At 40.0% G+C, this 18513-nt stretch overlaps 14 non-coding genes across 14 annotated transcripts; all 14 read right to left on the bottom strand.

Annotated features, from left to right (window-relative positions):
• Positions 1–395: 395 nt before the first annotated feature.
• trnah-gug (transfer RNA histidin (anticodon GUG)) lies at positions 396–467 on the bottom strand. The gene has a single exon. It is a non-coding gene; the product is annotated as a tRNA-His (tRNA).
• A 1118-nt stretch (positions 468–1585) lies between these two features.
• On the bottom strand, positions 1586–1657 carry trnah-gug (transfer RNA histidin (anticodon GUG)). Its single transcript has one exon. It is a non-coding gene; the product is annotated as a tRNA-His (tRNA).
• A 2311-nt stretch (positions 1658–3968) lies between these two features.
• Positions 3969–4040, bottom strand: trnah-gug (transfer RNA histidin (anticodon GUG)). The gene has a single exon. It is a non-coding gene; the product is annotated as a tRNA-His (tRNA).
• An 833-nt stretch (positions 4041–4873) lies between these two features.
• On the bottom strand, positions 4874–4946 carry trnar-acg (transfer RNA arginine (anticodon ACG)). Its single transcript has one exon. It is a non-coding gene; the product is annotated as a tRNA-Arg (tRNA).
• Positions 4947–5168: 222 nt separating this feature from the next.
• Positions 5169–5240, bottom strand: trnah-gug (transfer RNA histidin (anticodon GUG)). Its single transcript has one exon. It is a non-coding gene; the product is annotated as a tRNA-His (tRNA).
• Positions 5241–7559: 2319 nt separating this feature from the next.
• Positions 7560–7631, bottom strand: trnah-gug (transfer RNA histidin (anticodon GUG)). The gene has a single exon. It is a non-coding gene; the product is annotated as a tRNA-His (tRNA).
• Positions 7632–8749: 1118 nt separating this feature from the next.
• Positions 8750–8821, bottom strand: trnah-gug (transfer RNA histidin (anticodon GUG)). The gene has a single exon. It is a non-coding gene; the product is annotated as a tRNA-His (tRNA).
• Positions 8822–9654: 833 nt separating this feature from the next.
• trnar-acg (transfer RNA arginine (anticodon ACG)) lies at positions 9655–9727 on the bottom strand. Its single transcript has one exon. It is a non-coding gene; the product is annotated as a tRNA-Arg (tRNA).
• Positions 9728–11149: 1422 nt separating this feature from the next.
• On the bottom strand, positions 11150–11221 carry trnah-gug (transfer RNA histidin (anticodon GUG)). The gene has a single exon. It is a non-coding gene; the product is annotated as a tRNA-His (tRNA).
• A 1118-nt stretch (positions 11222–12339) lies between these two features.
• Positions 12340–12411, bottom strand: trnah-gug (transfer RNA histidin (anticodon GUG)). The gene has a single exon. It is a non-coding gene; the product is annotated as a tRNA-His (tRNA).
• An 833-nt stretch (positions 12412–13244) lies between these two features.
• trnar-acg (transfer RNA arginine (anticodon ACG)) lies at positions 13245–13317 on the bottom strand. Its single transcript has one exon. It is a non-coding gene; the product is annotated as a tRNA-Arg (tRNA).
• Positions 13318–13539: 222 nt separating this feature from the next.
• Positions 13540–13611, bottom strand: trnah-gug (transfer RNA histidin (anticodon GUG)). Its single transcript has one exon. It is a non-coding gene; the product is annotated as a tRNA-His (tRNA).
• Positions 13612–15930: 2319 nt separating this feature from the next.
• trnah-gug (transfer RNA histidin (anticodon GUG)) lies at positions 15931–16002 on the bottom strand. Its single transcript has one exon. It is a non-coding gene; the product is annotated as a tRNA-His (tRNA).
• Positions 16003–18319: 2317 nt separating this feature from the next.
• On the bottom strand, positions 18320–18391 carry trnah-gug (transfer RNA histidin (anticodon GUG)). Its single transcript has one exon. It is a non-coding gene; the product is annotated as a tRNA-His (tRNA).
• Between the last annotated feature and the right edge of the window lie 122 nt (positions 18392–18513).

Raw genomic sequence — 18513 nt, 5'->3', positions numbered from 1 at the left:
GGTTTGATCTTCCAAATGAACCCTTGGTTTAACATTAAAGGATTTACCACTTATTCATTTCACACTGATCAACTGACCGTTTTCAAGTTAAAATTTGATGCGAGCTAGCCAGGAGTCGAAACCAGAATCTTCTGATCCGTAGTCAGACGCGTTATCCATTGCGCCACTAGCCCCTAAAACTCCAGCTTTGTGGCTCAGTTGTCCAGAGTTTAAGGACAAACTGATGAATATCAGTAGAAACACTCAAACTGAGCACTGCAATGCCTGGCATATTTCTATCATAGTGAGAATATTGTATTTTTGGACATTTATGAATGCTGTCAAGCTATCTATTTACTGTAATATTCTTATGTATGAAACTGATTGAGAAAAATGCAAAGAAATCTTGCTAGGGCTGCCGTGACCCGGATTCGAACCGGGGTTGCTGCGACCACAACGCAGAGTACTTACCACTATACGATCACGGCTGCTTTTTTGTAGAGCACTGACATTTAATCAGTGGACAAAGACCAGGTTTTTGTTTGGGCCTCCAAATTAGCTCTTGTCTAACATTCTAGTACTTACCAGTTATTTTACACACTGAGCCTAGAATCCTCTGATCCATAGTCACATGCGTTATCCATTGTGCCCTTAGCCCCTATACCAGGGCTATTCAATTAATTTCCCCTGGGGCCGGATTTTTCGGAGGACCAGAGGTGCACAACTCGACACTACTGTATCAAAATGTTGTCAAATGTTGTGTGAAATAACATACCAAATGCTTTAGCAACATTCCTTTGCAAAATTACCCATCCAGTACCGAACCTGAATTAAAACTAGGACTAGACGAATACCAACCAGGTCTGAACCAGAACTAACCCTGAATCAAAGCAGGTGGAAAGCAAAATTCAGCAAGGCCTTAACCAAGACCAAACCAGGTCTAACCTAGTGCTAACACAGAATTAAACCCGTAAACAAGATGATTCTTTTTTTTAAATTGATTTCAAAGATGGGTTGTGGACTGGAGTATATCAACTGGAGGGTCTGATGGACTGCTGCATACAAAATGCAGTGTACATAGGCTATACTACCACATCTACTTTTTGATACTGGGGTCTGACATCAAATCAGTGTACAAAGACCAATCTATCACCAAAAAACAAAAACGATACACAGTAGTGTTACTTGCCTAAAAATTGAGAAGATAGAAGACAGAATCTGGTTTGATCTTCCAAATGAACCCTTGGTTTAACATTAAAGGATTTACCACTTATTTATTTCACACTGATCAACTGACCGTTTTCAAGTTAAAATTTGATGCGAGCTAGCCAGGAGTCGAAACTAGAATCTTCTGATCCGTAGTTATCCATTGCGCCACTAGCCCCTAAAACTCCAGCTTTGTGGCTCAGTTGTCCAGAGTTTAAGGACAAACTGATGAATATCAGTAGAAACACTCAAACTGAGCACTGCAATGCCTGGCATATTTCTATCATAGTGAGAATATTGTATTATTGGACATTTATGAATGCTGTCAAGCTATCTATTTACTGTAATATTCTTATGTATGAAACTGATTGAGAAAAATGCAAAGAAATCTTGCTAGGTATGCCGTGACCCGGATTCGAACCGGGGTTGCTGCGACCACAACGCAGAGTACTTACCACTATACGATCACGGCTGCTTTTTTGTAGAGCACTGACATTTAATCAGTGGACAAAGACCAGGTTTTTGTTTGGGCCTCCAAATTAGCTCTTGTCTAACATTCTAGTACTTACCAGTTATTTTACACACTGAGCCTAGAATCCTCTGATCCATAGTCACATGCGTTATCCATTGTGCCCTTAGCCCCTATACCAGGGCTATTCAACTTAATTTCCCCTGGGGCCAGATTTTTCGGAGGACCAGAGGTGCACAACACGACACTACTGTATCAAAATGTTGTCAAATGTTGTGTGAAATAACATACCAAATGCTTTAGCAACATTCCTTTGCAAAATTACCCATCCAGTACCGAACCTGAATTAAAACTAGGACTAGACGAATACCAACCAGGTCTGAACCAGAACTAACCCTGAATCAAAGCAGGTGGAAAGCAAAATTCAGCAAGGCCTTAACCAAGACCAAACCAGATCTAACCTAGTGCTAACACAGAATTAAACCCGTAAACAAGATGATTCTTTTTTTTAAATTGATTTCAAAGATGGGTTGTGGACTGGAGTATATCAACTGGAGGGTCTGATGGACTGCTGCATACAAAATGCAGTGTACATAGGCTATACTACCACATCTACTTTTTGATACTGGGGTCTGACATCAAATCAGTATACAAAGACCAATCTATCACCAAAAAACAAAAACGATACACAGTAGTGTTACTTGCCTAAAAATTGAGAAGATAGAAGACAGAATCTGGTTTGATCTTCCAAATGAACCCTTGGTTTAACATTAAAGGATTTACCACTTATTTATTTCACACTGATCAACTGACCGTTTTCAAGTTAAAATTTGATGCGAGCTAGCCAGGAGTCGAAACTAGAATCTTCTGATCCGTAGTTATCCATTGCGCCACTAGCCCCTAAAACTCCAGCTTTGTGGCTCAGTTGTCCAGAGTTTAAGGACAAACTGATGAATATCAGTAGAAACACTCAAACTGAGCGCTGCAATGCCTGGCATATTTCTATCATAGTGAGAATATTGTATTATTGGACATTTATGAATGCTGTCAAGCTATCTATTTACTGTAATATTCTTATGTATGAAACTGATTGAGAAAAATGGAAAGAAATCTTGCTAGGTATGCCGTGACCCGGATTCGAACCGGGGTTGCTGCGACCACAACGCAGAATACTTACCACTATACGATCACAGCTACTTTTTCGTAGGGCACTGACATTTAATCAGTGGACAAAGACCAGTTTTTTTTTTTGGGCCTCCAAATTAGCTCTTGTCTAACATTCTAGTACTTACCAGTTATTTTACACACTGAGCCTAGAATCCTCTGATCCATAGTCACATGCGTTATCCATTGTGCCCTTAGCCCCTATACCAGGGCTATTCAACTTAATTTCCCCTGGGGCCAGATTTTTCGGAGGACCAGAGGTGCACAACACGACACTACTGTATCAAAATGTTGTCAAATGTTGTGTGAAATAACATACCAAATGCTTTAGCAACATTCCTTTGCAAAATTACCCATCCAGTACCGAACCTGAATTAAAACTAGGACTAGACGAATACCAACCAGGTCTGAACCAGAACTAACCCTGAATCAAAGCAGGTGGAAAGCAAAATTCAGCAAGGCCTTAACCAAGACCAAACCAGGTCTAACCTAGTGCTAACACAGAATTAAACCCGTAAACAAGATTATTCTTTTTTTTAAATTGATTTCAAAGATGGGTTGTGGACTGGAGTACATCAACTGGAGGGTCTGATGGACTGCTGCATACAAAATGCAGTGTACATAGGCTATACTACCACATCTACTTTTTGATACTGGGGTCTGACATCAAATCAGTGTACAAAGACCAATCTATCACCAAAAAACAAAAACGATACACAGTAGTGTTACTTGCCTAAAAATTGAGAAGATAGAAGACAGAATCTGGTTTGATCTTCCAAATGAACCCTTGGTTTAACATTAAAGGATTTACCACTTATTCATTTCACACTGATCAACTGACCGTTTTCAAGTTAAAATTTGATGCGAGCTAGCCAGGAGTCGAAACTAGAATCTTCTGATCCGTAGTTATCCATTGCGCCACTAGCCCCTAAAACTCCAGCTTTGTGGCTCAGTTGTCCAGAGTTTAAGGACAAACTGATGAATATCAGTAGAAACACTCAAACTGAGCACTGCAATGCCTGGCATATTTCTATCATAGTGAGAATATTGTATTATTGGACATTTATGAATGCTGTCAAGCTATCTATTTACTGTAATATTCTTATGTATGAAACTGATTGAGAAAAATGCAAAGAAATCTTGCTAGGTATGCCGTGACCCGGAGTCGAACCGGGGTTGCTGCGACCACAACGCAGAGTACTTACCACTATACGATCACGGCTGCTTTTTTGTAGAGCACTGACATTTAATCAGTGGACAAAGACCAGGTTTTTGTTTGGGCCTCCAAATTAGCTCTTGTCTAACATTCTAGTACTTACCAGTTATTTTACACACTGAGCCTAGAATCCTCTGATCCATAGTCACATGCGTTATCCATTGTGCCCTTAGCCCCTATACCAGGGCTATTCAACTTAATTTCCCCTGGGGCCAGATTTTTCGGAGGACCAGAGGTGCACAACACGACACTACTGTATCAAAATGTTGTCAAATGTTGTGTGAAATAACATACCAAATGCTTTAGCAACATTCCTTTGCAAAATTACCCATCCAGTACCGAACCTGAATTAAAACTAGGACTAGACGAATACCAACCAGGTCTGAACCAGAACTAACCCTGAATCAAAGCAGGTGGAAAGCAAAATTCAGCAAGGCCTTAACCAAGACCAAACCAGATCTAACCTAGTGCTAACACAGAATTAAACCCGTAAACAAGATGATTCTTTTTTTTAAATTGATTTCAAAGATGGGTTGTGGACTGGAGTATATCAACTGGAGGGTCTGATGGACTGCTGCATACAAAATGCAGTGTACATAGGCTATACTACCACATCTACTTTTTGATACTGGGGTCTGACATCAAATCAGTGTACACAGACCAATCTATCAACAAAAAACAAAAACGATACACAGTAGTTTTACTTGCTTAAAAATTGAGAAGATAGAAGACAGAATCTGGTTTGATCTTCCAAATGAACCCATAGTTCAACATTAAAGGATTTACCACTTATTTATTTCACACTGATCAACTGACCGTTTTCAAGTTAAGATTTGATGCGAGCTAGCCAGGAGTCGAACCCAGAATCTTCTAATTCGTAGTCAGACGCGTTATCCATTGCGCCACTAGCCCCTAAATCTCCAGCTTTGTGGCTCAGCTGTCCAGAGTTTAAGGACAAACTGATGAATATCAGTAGAAACACTCAAACTGAGCACTGCAATGCCTGGCATATTTCTATTATAGTGAGAATATTGTACTATTGGACATTTATGAATGCTGTCAAGCTATCAATTTACTGTAATATTCTTATGTATGAAACTGATTGAGAAAAATGCAAAGAAATCTTGGTAGGTATGCCGTGACCCGGATTCGAACCGGGGTTGCTGCGACCACAACGCAGAGTACTTACCACTATACGATCACGGCTGCTTTTTCATAGGGCACTGACATTTAATCAGTGGACAAAGACCAGGTTTTTGTTTGGGCCTCCAAATTAGCTCTTGTCTAACATTCTAGTACTTACCAGTTATTTTACACACTGAGCCTAGAATCCTCTGATCCATAGTCACATGCGTTATCCATTGTGCCCTTAGCCCCTATACCAGGGCTATTCAACTTAATTTCCCCTGGGGCCAGATTTTTCGGAGGACCAGAGGTGCACAACACGACACTACTGTATCAAAATGTTGTCAAATATTGTGTGAAATAACATACCAAATGCTTTAGCAACATTCCTTTGCAAAATTACCCATCCAGTACCGAACCTGAATTAAAACTAGGACTAGACGAATACCAACCAGGTCTGAACCAGAACTAACCCTGAATCAAAGCAGGTGGAAAGCAAAATTCAGCAAGGCCTTAACCAAGACCAAACCAGGTCTAACCTAGTGCTAACACAGAATTAAACCCGTAAACAAGATGATTCTTTTTTTTAAATTGATTTCAAAGATGGGTTGTGGACTGGAGTATATCAACTGGAGGGTCTGATGGACTGCTGCATACAAAATGCAGTGTATATAGGCTATACTACCACATCTACTTTTTGATACTGGGGTCTGACATCAAATCAGTATACAAAGACCAATCTATCACCAAAAAACAAAAACGATACACAGTAGTGTTACTTGCCTAAAAATTGAGAAGATAGAAGACAGAATCTGGTTTGATCTTCCAAATGAACCCTTGGTTTAACATTAAAGGATTTACCACTTATTTATTTCACACTGATCAACTGACCGTTTTCAAGTTAAAATTTGATGCGAGCTAGCCAGGAGTCGAAACTAGAATCTTCTGATCCGTAGTTATCCATTGCGCCACTAGCCCCTAAAACTCCAGCTTTGTGGCTCAGTTGTCCAGAGTTTAAGGACAAACTGATGAATATCAGTAGAAACACTCAAACTGAGCGCTGCAATGCCTGGCATATTTCTATCATAGTGAGAATATTGTATTATTGGACATTTATGAATGCTGTCAAGCTATCTATTTACTGTAATATTCTTATGTATGAAACTGATTGAGAAAAATGGAAAGAAATCTTGCTAGGTATGCCGTGACCCGGATTCGAACCGGGGTTGCTGCGACCACAACGCAGAATACTTACCACTATACGATCACAGCTGCTTTTTCGTAGGGCACTGACATTTAATCAGTGGACAAAGACCAGTTTTTTTTTTGGGCCTCCAAATTAGCTCTTGTCTAACATTCTAGTACTTACCAGTTATTTTACACACTGAGCCTAGAATCCTCTGATCCATAGTCACATGCGTTATCCATTGTGCCCTTAGCCCCTATACCAGGGCTATTCAACTTAATTTCCCCTGGGGCCAGATTTTTCGGAGGACCAGAGGTGCACAACACGACACTACTGTATCAAAATGTTGTCAAATGTTGTGTGAAATAACATACCAAATGCTTTAGCAACATTCCTTTGCAAAATTACCCATCCAGTACCGAACCTGAATTAAAACTAGGACTAGACGAATACCAACCAGGTCTGAACCAGAACTAACCCTGAATCAAAGCAGGTGGAAAGCAAAATTCAGCAAGGCCTTAACCAAGACCAAACCAGGTCTAACCTAGTGCTAACACAGAATTAAACCCGTAAACAAGATTATTCTTTTTTTTAAATTGATTTCAAAGATGGGTTGTGGACTGGAGTACATCAACTGGAGGGTCTGATGGACTGCTGCATACAAAATGCAGTGTACATAGGCTATACTACCACATCTACTTTTTGATACTGGGGTCTGACATCAAATCAGTGTACAAAGACCAATCTATCACCAAAAAACAAAAACGATACACAGTAGTGTTACTTGCCTAAAAATTGAGAAGATAGAAGACAGAATCTGGTTTGATCTTCCAAATGAACCCTTGGTTTAACATTAAAGGATTTACCACTTATTCATTTCACACTGATCAACTGACCGTTTTCAAGTTAAAATTTGATGCGAGCTAGCCAGGAGTCGAAACTAGAATCTTCTGATCCGTAGTCAGACGCGTTATCCATTGCGCCACTAGCCCCTAAAACTCCAGCTTTGTGGCTCAGTTGTCCAGAGTTTAAGGACAAACTGATGAATATCAGTAGAAACACTCAAACTGAGCACTGCAATGCCTGGCATATTTCTATCATAGTGAGAATATTGTATTATTGGACATTTATGAATGCTGTCAAGCTATCTATTTACTGTAATATTCTTATGTATGAAACTGATTGAGAAAAATGCAAAGAAATCTTGCTAGGTATGCCGTGACCCGGATTCGAACCGGGGTTGCTGCGACCACAACGCAGAGTACTTACCACTATACGATCACGGCTGCTTTTTCGTAGGGCACTGACATTTAATCAGTGGACAAAGACCAGGTTTTTGTTTGGGCCTCCAAATTAGCTCTTGTCTAACATTCTAGTACTTACCAGTTATTTTACACACTGAGCCTAGAATCCTCTGATCCATAGTCACATGCGTTATCCATTGTGCCCATAGCCCCTATACCAGGGCTATTCAATTAATTTCCCCTGGGGCCGGATTTTTCGGAGGACCAGAGGTGCACAACACGACACTACTGTATCAAAATGTTGTCAAATGTTGTGTGAAATAACATACCAAATGCTTTAGCAACATTCCTTTGCAAAATTACCCATCCAGTACCGAACCTGAATTAAAACTAGGACTAGACGAATACCAACCAGGTCTGAACCAGAACTAACCCTGAATCAAAGCAGGTGGAAAGCAAAATTCAGCAAGGCCTTAACCAAGACCAAACCAGGTCTAACCTAGTGCTAACACAGAATTAAACCCGTAAACAAGATGATTCTTTTTTTTAAATTGATTTCAAAGATGGGTTGTGGACTGGAGTATATCAACTGGAGGGTCTGATGGACTGCTGCATACAAAATGCAGTGTACATAGGCTATACTACCACATCTACTTTTTGATACTGGGGTCTGACATCAAATCAGTGTACAAAGACCAATCTATCACCAAAAAACAAAAACGATACACAGTAGTGTTACTTGCCTAAAAATTGAGAAGATAGAAGACAGAATCTGGTTTGATCTTCCAAATGAACCCTTGGTTTAACATTAAAGGATTTACCACTTATTTATTTCACACTGATCAACTGACCGTTTTCAAGTTAAAATTTGATGCGAGCTAGCCAGGAGTCGAAACTAGAATCTTCTGATCCGTAGTTATCCATTGCGCCACTAGCCCCTAAAACTCCAGCTTTGTGGCTCAGTTGTCCAGAGTTTAAGGACAAACTGATGAATATCAGTAGAAACACTCAAACTGAGCACTGCAATGCCTGGCATATTTCTATCATAGTGAGAATATTGTATTTTTGGACATTTATGAATGCTGTCAAGCTATCTATTTACTGTAATATTCTTATGTATGAAACTGATTGAGAAAAATGCAAAGAAATCTTGCTAGGTATGCCGTGACCCGGATTCGAACCGGGGTTGCTGCGACCACAACGCAGAGTACTTACCACTATACGATCACGGCTGCTTTTTTGTAGAGCACTGACATTTAATCAGTGGACAAAGACCAGGTTTTTGTTTGGGCCTCCAAATTAGCTCTTGTCTAACATTCTAGTACTTACCAGTTATTTTACACACTGAGCCTAGAATCCTCTGATCCATAGTCACATGCGTTATCCATTGTGCCCTTAGCCCCTATACCAGGGCTATTCAACTTAATTTCCCCTGGGGCCAGATTTTTCGGAGGACCAGAGGTGCACAACACGACACTACTGTATCAAAATGTTGTCAAATGTTGTGTGAAATAACATACCAAATGCTTTAGCAACATTCCTTTGCAAAATTACCCATCCAGTACCGAACCTGAATTAAAACTAGGACTAGACGAATACCAACCAGGTCTGAACCAGAACTAACCCTGAATCAAAGCAGGTGGAAAGCAAAATTCAGCAAGGCCTTAACCAAGACCAAACCAGATCTAACCTAGTGCTAACACAGAATTAAACCCGTAAACAAGATGATTCTTTTTTTTAAATTGATTTCAAAGATGGGTTGTGGACTGGAGTATATCAACTGGAGGGTCTGATGGACTGCTGCATACAAAATGCAGTGTACATAGGCTATACTACCACATCTACTTTTTGATACTGGGGTCTGACATCAAATCAGTGTACACAGACCAATCTATCAACAAAAAACAAAAACGATACACAGTAGTTTTACTTGCTTAAAAATTGAGAAGATAGAAGACAGAATCTGGTTTGATCTTCCAAATGAACCCATAGTTCAACATTAAAGGATTTACCACTTATTTATTTCACACTGATCAACTGACCGTTTTCAAGTTAAGATTTGATGCGAGCTAGCCAGGAGTCGAACCCAGAATCTTCTAATTCGTAGTCAGACGCGTTATCCATTGCGCCACTAGCCCCTAAATCTCCAGCTTTGTGGCTCAGCTGTCCAGAGTTTAAGGACAAACTGATGAATATCAGTAGAAACACTCAAACTGAGCACTGCAATGCCTGGCATATTTCTATTATAGTGAGAATATTGTACTATTGGACATTTATGAATGCTGTCAAGCTATCAATTTACTGTAATATTCTTATGTATGAAACTGATTGAGAAAAATGCAAAGAAATCTTGGTAGGTATGCCGTGACCCGGATTCGAACCGGGGTTGCTGCGACCACAACGTAGGGTACTTACCACTATACGATCACGGCTGCTTTTTCATAGGGCACTGACATTTAATCAGTGGACAAAGACCAGGTTTTTGTTTGGGCCTCCAAATTAGCTCTTGTCTAACATTCTAGTACTTACCAGTTATTTTACACACTGAGCCTAGAATCCTCTGATCCATAGTCACATGCGTTATCCATTGTGCCCTTAGCCCCTATACCAGGGCTATTCAACTTAATTTCCCCTGGGGCCAGATTTTTCGGAGGACCAGAGGTGCACAACACGACACTACTGTATCAAAATGTTGTCAAATGTTGTGTGAAATAACATACCAAATGCTTTAGCAACATTCCTTTGCAAAATTACCCATCCAGTACCGAACCTGAATTAAAACTAGGACTAGACGAATACCAACCAGGTCTGAACCAGAACTAACCCTGAATCAAAGCAGGTGGAAAGCAAAATTCAGCAAGGCCTTAACCAAGACCAAACCAGATCTAACCTAGTGCTAACACAGAATTAAACCCGTAAACAAGATGATTCTTTTTTTTAAATTGATTTCAAAGATGGGTTGTGGACTGGAGTATATCAACTGGAGGGTCTGATGGACTGCTGCATACAAAATGCAGTGTACATAGGCTATACTACCACATCTACTTTTTGATACTGGGGTCTGACATCAAATCAGTGTACACAGACCAATCTATCAACAAAAAACAAAAACGATACACAGTAGTTTTACTTGCTTAAAAATTGAGAAGATAGAAGACAGAATCTGGTTTGATCTTCCAAATGAACCCATAGTTCAACATTAAAGGATTTACCACTTATTTATTTCACACTGATCAACTGACCGTTTTCAAGTTAAGATTTGATGCGAGCTAGCCAGGAGTCGAAACTAGAATCTTCTGATCCGTAGTCAGACGCGTTATCCATTGCGCCACTAGCCCCTAAAACTCCAGCTTTGTGGCTCAGTTGTCCAGAGTTTAAGGACAAACTGATGAATATCAGTAGAAACACTCAAACTGAGCACTGCAATGCCTGGCATATTTCTATCATAGTGAGAATATTGTATTATTGGACATTTATGAATGCTGTCAAGCTATCTATTTACTGTAATATTCTTATGTATGAAACTGATTGAGAAAAATGCAAAGAAATCTTGCTAGGTATGCCGTGACCCGGATTCGAACCGGGGTTGCTGCGACCACAACGCAGAGTACTTACCACTATACGATCACGGCTGCTTTTTCGTAGGGCACTGACATTTAATCAGTGGACAAAGACCAGGTTTTTGTTTGGGCCTCCAAATTAGCTCTTGTCTAACATTCTAGTACTTACCAGTTATTTTACACACTGAGCCTAGAATCCTCTGATCCATAGTCACATGCGTTATCCATTGTGCCCTTAGCCCCTATACCAGGGCTATTCAATTAATTTCCCCTGGGGCCGGATTTTTCGGAGGACCAGAGGTGCACAACTCGACACTACTGTATCAAAATGTTGTCAAATGTTGTGTGAAATAACATACCAAATGCTTTAGCAACATTCCTTTGCAAAATTACCCATCCAGTACCGAACCTGAATTAAAACTAGGACTAGACGAATACCAACCAGGTCTGAACCAGAACTAACCCTGAATCAAAGCAGGTGGAAAGCAAAATTCAGCAAGGCCTTAACCAAGACCAAACCAGGTCTAACCTAGTGCTAACACAGAATTAAACCCGTAAACAAGATGATTCTTTTTTTTAAATTGATTTCAAAGATGGGTTGTGGACTGGAGTATATCAACTGGAGGGTCTGATGGACTGCTGCATACAAAATGCAGTGTACATAGGCTATACTACCACATCTACTTTTTGATACTGGGGTCTGACATCAAATCAGTGTACAAAGACCAATCTATCACCAAAAAACAAAAACGATACACAGTAGTGTTACTTGCCTAAAAATTGAGAAGATAGAAGACAGAATCTGGTTTGATCTTCCAAATGAACCCTTGGTTTAACATTAAAGGATTTACCACTTATTTATTTCACACTGATCAACTGACCGTTTTCAAGTTAAAATTTGATGCGAGCTAGCCAGGAGTCGAAACTAGAATCTTCTGATCCGTAGTTATCCATTGCGCCACTAGCCCCTAAAACTCCAGCTTTGTGGCTCAGTTGTCCAGAGTTTAAGGACAAACTGATGAATATCAGTAGAAACACTCAAACTGAGCACTGCAATGCCTGGCATATTTCTATCATAGTGAGAATATTGTATTATTGGACATTTATGAATGCTGTCAAGCTATCTATTTACTGTAATATTCTTATGTATGAAACTGATTGAGAAAAATGCAAAGAAATCTTGCTAGGTATGCCGTGACCCGGATTCGAACCGGGGTTGCTGCGACCACAACGCAGAGTACTTACCACTATACGATCACGGCTGCTTTTTTGTAGAGCACTGACATTTAATCAGTGGACAAAGACCAGGTTTTTGTTTGGGCCTCCAAATTAGCTCTTGTCTAACATTCTAGTACTTACCAGTTATTTTACACACTGAGCCTAGAATCCTCTGATCCATAGTCACATGCGTTATCCATTGTGCCCTTAGCCCCTATACCAGGGCTATTCAACTTAATTTCCCCTGGGGCCAGATTTTTCGGAGGACCAGAGGTGCACAACACGACACTACTGTATCAAAATGTTGTCAAATGTTGTGTGAAATAACATACCAAATGCTTTAGCAACATTCCTTTGCAAAATTACCCATCCAGTACCGAACCTGAATTAAAACTAGGACTAGACGAATACCAACCAGGTCTGAACCAGAACTAACCCTGAATCAAAGCAGGTGGAAAGCAAAATTCAGCAAGGCCTTAACCAAGACCAAACCAGATCTAACCTAGTGCTAACACAGAATTAAACCCGTAAACAAGATGATTCTTTTTTTTAAATTGATTTCAAAGATGGGTTGTGGACTGGAGTATATCAACTGGAGGGTCTGATGGACTGCTGCATACAAAATGCAGTGTACATAGGCTATACTACCACATCTACTTTTTGATACTGGGGTCTGACATCAAATCAGTGTACACAGACCAATCTATCAACAAAAAACAAAAACGATACACAGTAGTTTTACTTGCTTAAAAATTGAGAAGATAGAAGACAGAATCTGGTTTGATCTTCCAAATGAACCCATAGTTCAACATTAAAGGATTTACCACTTATTTATTTCACACTGATCAACTGACCGTTTTCAAGTTAAGATTTGATGCGAGCTAGCCAGGAGTCGAACCCAGAACCTTCTAATTCGTAGTCAGACGCGTTATCCATTGCGCCACTAGCCCCTAAATCTCCAGCTTTGTGGCTCAGCTGTCCAGAGTTTAAGGACAAACTGATGAATATCAGTAGAAACACTCAAACTGAGCACTGCAATGCCTGGCATATTTCTATTATAGTGAGAATATTGTACTATTGGACATTTATGAATGCTGTCAAGCTATCAATTTACTGTAATATTCTTATGTATGAAACTGATTGAGAAAAATGCAAAGAAATCTTGGTAGGTATGCCGTGACCCGGATTCGAACCGGGGTTGCTGCGACCACAACGCAGAGTACTTACCACTATACGATCACGGCTGCTTTTTCGTAGGGCACTGACATTTAATCAGTGGACAAAGACCAGGTTTTTGTTTGGGCCTCCAAATTAGCTCTTGTCTAACATTCTAGTACTTACCAGTTATTTTACACACTGAGCCTAGAATCCTCTGATCCATAGTCACATGCGTTATCCATTGTGCCCTTAGCCCCTATACCAGGGCTATTCAACTTAATTTCCCCTGGGGCCAGATTTTTCGGAGGACCAGAGGTGCACAACACGACACTACTGTATCAAAATGTTGTCAAATATTGTGTGAAATAACATACCAAATGCTTTAGCAACATTCCTTTGCAAAATTACCCATCCAGTACCGAACCTGAATTAAAACTAGGACTAGACGAATACCAACCAGGTCTGAACCAGAACTAACCCTGAATCAAAGCAGGTGGAAAGCAAAATTCAGCAAGGCCTTAACCAAGACCAAACCAGGTCTAACCTAGTGCTAACACAGAATTAAACCCGTAAACAAGATGATTCTTTTTTTTAAATTGATTTCAAAGATGGGTTGTGGACTGGAGTATATCAACTGGAGGGTCTGATGGACTGCTGCATACAAAATGCAGTGTACATAGGCTATACTACCACATCTACTTTTTGATACTGGGGTCTGACATCAAATCAGTATACAAAGACCAATCTATCACCAAAAAACAAAAACGATACACAGTAGTGTTACTTGCCTAAAAATTGAGAAGATAGAAGACAGAATCTGGTTTGATCTTCCAAATGAACCCTTGGTTTAACATTAAAGGATTTACCACTTATTTATTTCACACTGATCAACTGACCGTTTTCAAGTTAAAATTTGATGCGAGCTAGCCAGGAGTCGAAACTAGAATCTTCTGATCCGTAGTTATCCATTGCGCCACTAGCCCCTAAAACTCCAGCTTTGTGGCTCAGTTGTCCAGAGTTTAAGGACAAACTGATGAATATCAGTAGAAACACTCAAACTGAGCGCTGCAATGCCTGGCATATTTCTATCATAGTGAGAATATTGTATTATTGGACATTTATGAATGCTGTCAAGCTATCTATTTACTGTAATATTCTTATGTATGAAACTGATTGAGAAAAATGGAAAGAAATCTTGCTAGGTATGCCGTGACCCGGATTCGAACCGGGGTTGCTGCGACCACAACGCAGAATACTTACCACTATACGATCACAGCTGCTTTTTCGTAGGGCACTGACATTTAATCAGTGGACAAAGACCAGTTTTTTTTTTGGGCCTCCAAATTAGCTCTTGTCTAACATTCTAGTACTTACCAGTTATTTTACACATTGAGCCTATAATCCTCTGATCCATAGTCACATGCGTTATCCATTGTGCCCTTAGCCCCTATACCAGGGCTATTCAACTTAATTTCCCCTGGGGCCAGATTTTTCGGAGGACCAGAGGTGCACAACACGACACTACTGTATCAAAATGTTGTCAAATGTTGTGTGAAATAACATACCAAATGCTTTAGCAACATTCCTTTGCAAAATTACCCATCCAGTACCGAACCTGAATTAAAACTAGGACTAGACGAATACCAACCAGGTCTGAACCAGAACTAACCCTGAATCAAAGCAGGTGGAAAGCAAAATTCAGCAAGGCCTTAACCAAGACCAAACCAGGTCTAACCTAGTGCTAACACAGAATTAAACCCGTAAACAAGATTATTCTTTTTTTTAAATTGATTTCAAAGATGGGTTGTGGACTGGAGTACATCAACTGGAGGGTCTGATGGACTGCTGCATACAAAATGCAGTGTACATAGGCTATACTACCACATCTACTTTTTGATACTGGGGTCTGACATCAAATCAGTGTACAAAGACCAATCTATCACCAAAAAACAAAAACGATACACAGTAGTGTTTCTTGCCTAAAAATTGAGAAGATAGAAGACAGAATCTGGTTTGATCTTCCAAATGAACCCTTGGTTTAACATTAAAGGATTTACCACTTATTCATTTCACACTGATCAACTGACCGTTTTCAAGTTAAAATTTGATGCGAGCTAGCCAGGAGTCGAAACTAGAATCTTCTGATCCGGAGTCAGACGCGTTATCCATTGCGCCACTAGCCCCTAAAACTCCAGCTTTGTGGCTCAGTTGTCCAGAGTTTAAGGACAAACTGATGAATATCAGTAGAAACACTCAAACTGAGCACTGCAATGCCTGGCATATTTCTATCATAGTGAGAATATTGTATTATTGGACATTTATGAATGCTGTCAAGCTATCTATTTACTGTAATATTCTTATGTATGAAACTGATTGAGAAAAATGCAAAGAAATCTTGCTAGGTATGCCGTGACCCGGATTCGAACCGGGGTTGCTGCGACCACAACGCAGAGTACTTACCACTATACGATCACGGCTGCTTTTTCGTAGGGCACTGACATTTAATCAGTGGACAAAGACCAGGTTTTTGTTTGGGCCTCCAAATTAGCTCTTGTCTAACATTCTAGTACTTACCAGTTATTTTACACACTGAGCCTAGAATCCTCTGATCCATAGTCACATGCGTTATCCATTGTGCCCTTAGCCCCTATACCAGGGCTATTCAATTAATTTCCCCTGAGGCCGGATTTTTCGGAGGACCAGAGGTGCACAACTTGACACTACTGTATCAAAATGTTGTCAAATGTTGTGTGAAATAACATACCAAATGCTTTAGCAACATTCCTTTGCAAAATTACCCATCCAGTACCGAACCTGAATTAAAACTAGGACTAGACGAATACCAACCAGGTCTGAACCAGAACTAACCCTGAATCAAAGCAGGTGGAAAGCAAAATTCAGCAAGGCCTTAACCAAGACCAAACCAGGTCTAACCTAGTGCTAACACAGAATTAAACCCGTAAACAAGATGATTCTTTTTTTTAAATTGATTTCAAAGATGGGTTGTGGACTGGAGTATATCAACTGGAGGGTCTGATGGACTGCTGCATACAAAATGCAGTGTACATAGGCTATACTACCACATCTACTTTTTGATACTGGGGTCTGACATCAAATCAGTGTACAAAGACCAATCTATCACCAAAAAACAAAAACGATACACAGTAGTGTTACTTGCCTAAAAATTGAGAAGATAGAAGACATAATCTGGTTTGATCTTCCAAATGAACCCTTGGTTTAACATTAAAGGATTTACCACTTATTCATTTCACACTGATCAACTGACCGTTTTCAAGTTAAAATTTGATGCGAGCTAGCCAGGAGTCGAAACTAGAATCTTCTGATCCGTAGTCAGACGCGTTATCCATTGCGCCACTAGCCCCTAAAACTCCAGCTTTGTGGCTCAGTTGTCCAGAGTTTAAGGACAAACTGATGAATATCAGTAGAAACACTCAAACTGAGCACTGCAATGCCTGGCATATTTCTATCATAGTGAGAATATTGTATTTTTGGACATTTATGAATGCTGTCAAGCTATCTATTTACTGTAATATTCTTATGTATGAAACTGATTGAGAAAAATGCAAAGAAATCTTGCTAGGTATGCCGTGACCCGGATTCGAACCGGAGTTGCTGCGACCACAACGCAGAGTACTTACCACTATACGATCACGGCTGCTTTTTTGTAGAGCACTGACATTTAATCAGTGGACAAAGACCAGGTTTTTGTTTGGGCCTCCAAATTAGCTCTTGTCTAACATTCTAGTACTTACCAGTTATTTTACACACTGAGCCTAGAATCCTCTGATCCATAGTCACATGCGTTATCCATTGTGCCCTTAGCCCCTATACCAGGGCTATTCAATTAATTTCCCCTGGGGCCGGATTTTTCGGAGGACCAGAGGTGCACAACTCGACACTACTGTATCAAAATGTTGTCAAATGTTGTGTGAAATAACATACCAAATGCTTTAGCAACATTCCTTTGCAAAATTACCCATCCAGTACCGAACCTGAATTAAAACTAGGACTAGACGAATACCAACCAGGTCTGAACCAGAACTAACCCTGAATCAAAGCAGGTGGAAAGCAAAATTCAGCAAGGCCTTAACCAAGACCAAACCAGGTCTAACCTAGTGCTAACACAGAATTAAACCCGTAAACAAGATGATTCTTTTTTTTAAATTGATTTCAAAGATGGGTTGTGGACTGGAGTATATCAACTGGAGGGTCTGATGGACTGCTGCATACAAAATGCAGTGTACATAGGCTATACTACCACATCTACTTTTTGATACTGGGGTCTGACATCAAATCAGTGTACAAAGACCAATCTATCACCAAAAAACAAAAACGATACACAGTAGTGTTACTTGCCTAAAAATTGAGAAGATAGAAGACAGAATCTGGTTTGATCTTCCAAATGAACCCTTGGTTTAACATTAAAGGATTTACCACTTATTTATTTCACACTGATCAACTGACCGTTTTCAAGTTAAAATTTGATGCGAGCTAGCCAGGAGTCGAAACTAGAATCTTCTGATCCGTAGTTATCCATTGCGCCACTAGCCCCTAAAACTCCAGCTTTGTGGCTCAGTTGTCCAGAGTTTAAGGACAAACTGATGAATATCAGTAGAAACACTCAAACTGAGCACTGCAATGCCTGGCATATTTCTATCATAGTGAGAATATTGTATTTTTGGACATTTATGAATGCTGTCAAGCTATCTATTTACTGTAATATTCTTATGTATGAAACTGATTGAGAAAAATGCAAAGAAATCTTGCTAGGTATGCCGTGACCCGGATTCGAACCGGGGTTGCTGCGACCACAACGCAGAGTACTTACCACTATACGATCACGGCTGCTTTTTTGTAGAGCACTGACATTTAATCAGTGGACAAAGACCAGGTTTTTGTTTGGGCCTCCAAATTAGCTCTTGTCTAACATTCTAGTACTTACCAGTTATTTTACACACTGAGCCTAG

Source organism: Eucyclogobius newberryi, unplaced genomic scaffold, assembly GCF_026437365.1.
Source record: "Eucyclogobius newberryi isolate DKJ021-1_F unplaced genomic scaffold, fEucNew1.0.hap1 SCAF_10, whole genome shotgun sequence".
Taxonomy (NCBI): Eukaryota; Metazoa; Chordata; class Actinopteri; order Gobiiformes; family Gobiidae; genus Eucyclogobius; species Eucyclogobius newberryi.
This window is presented reverse-complemented; position numbering and strand designations above follow the sequence as displayed.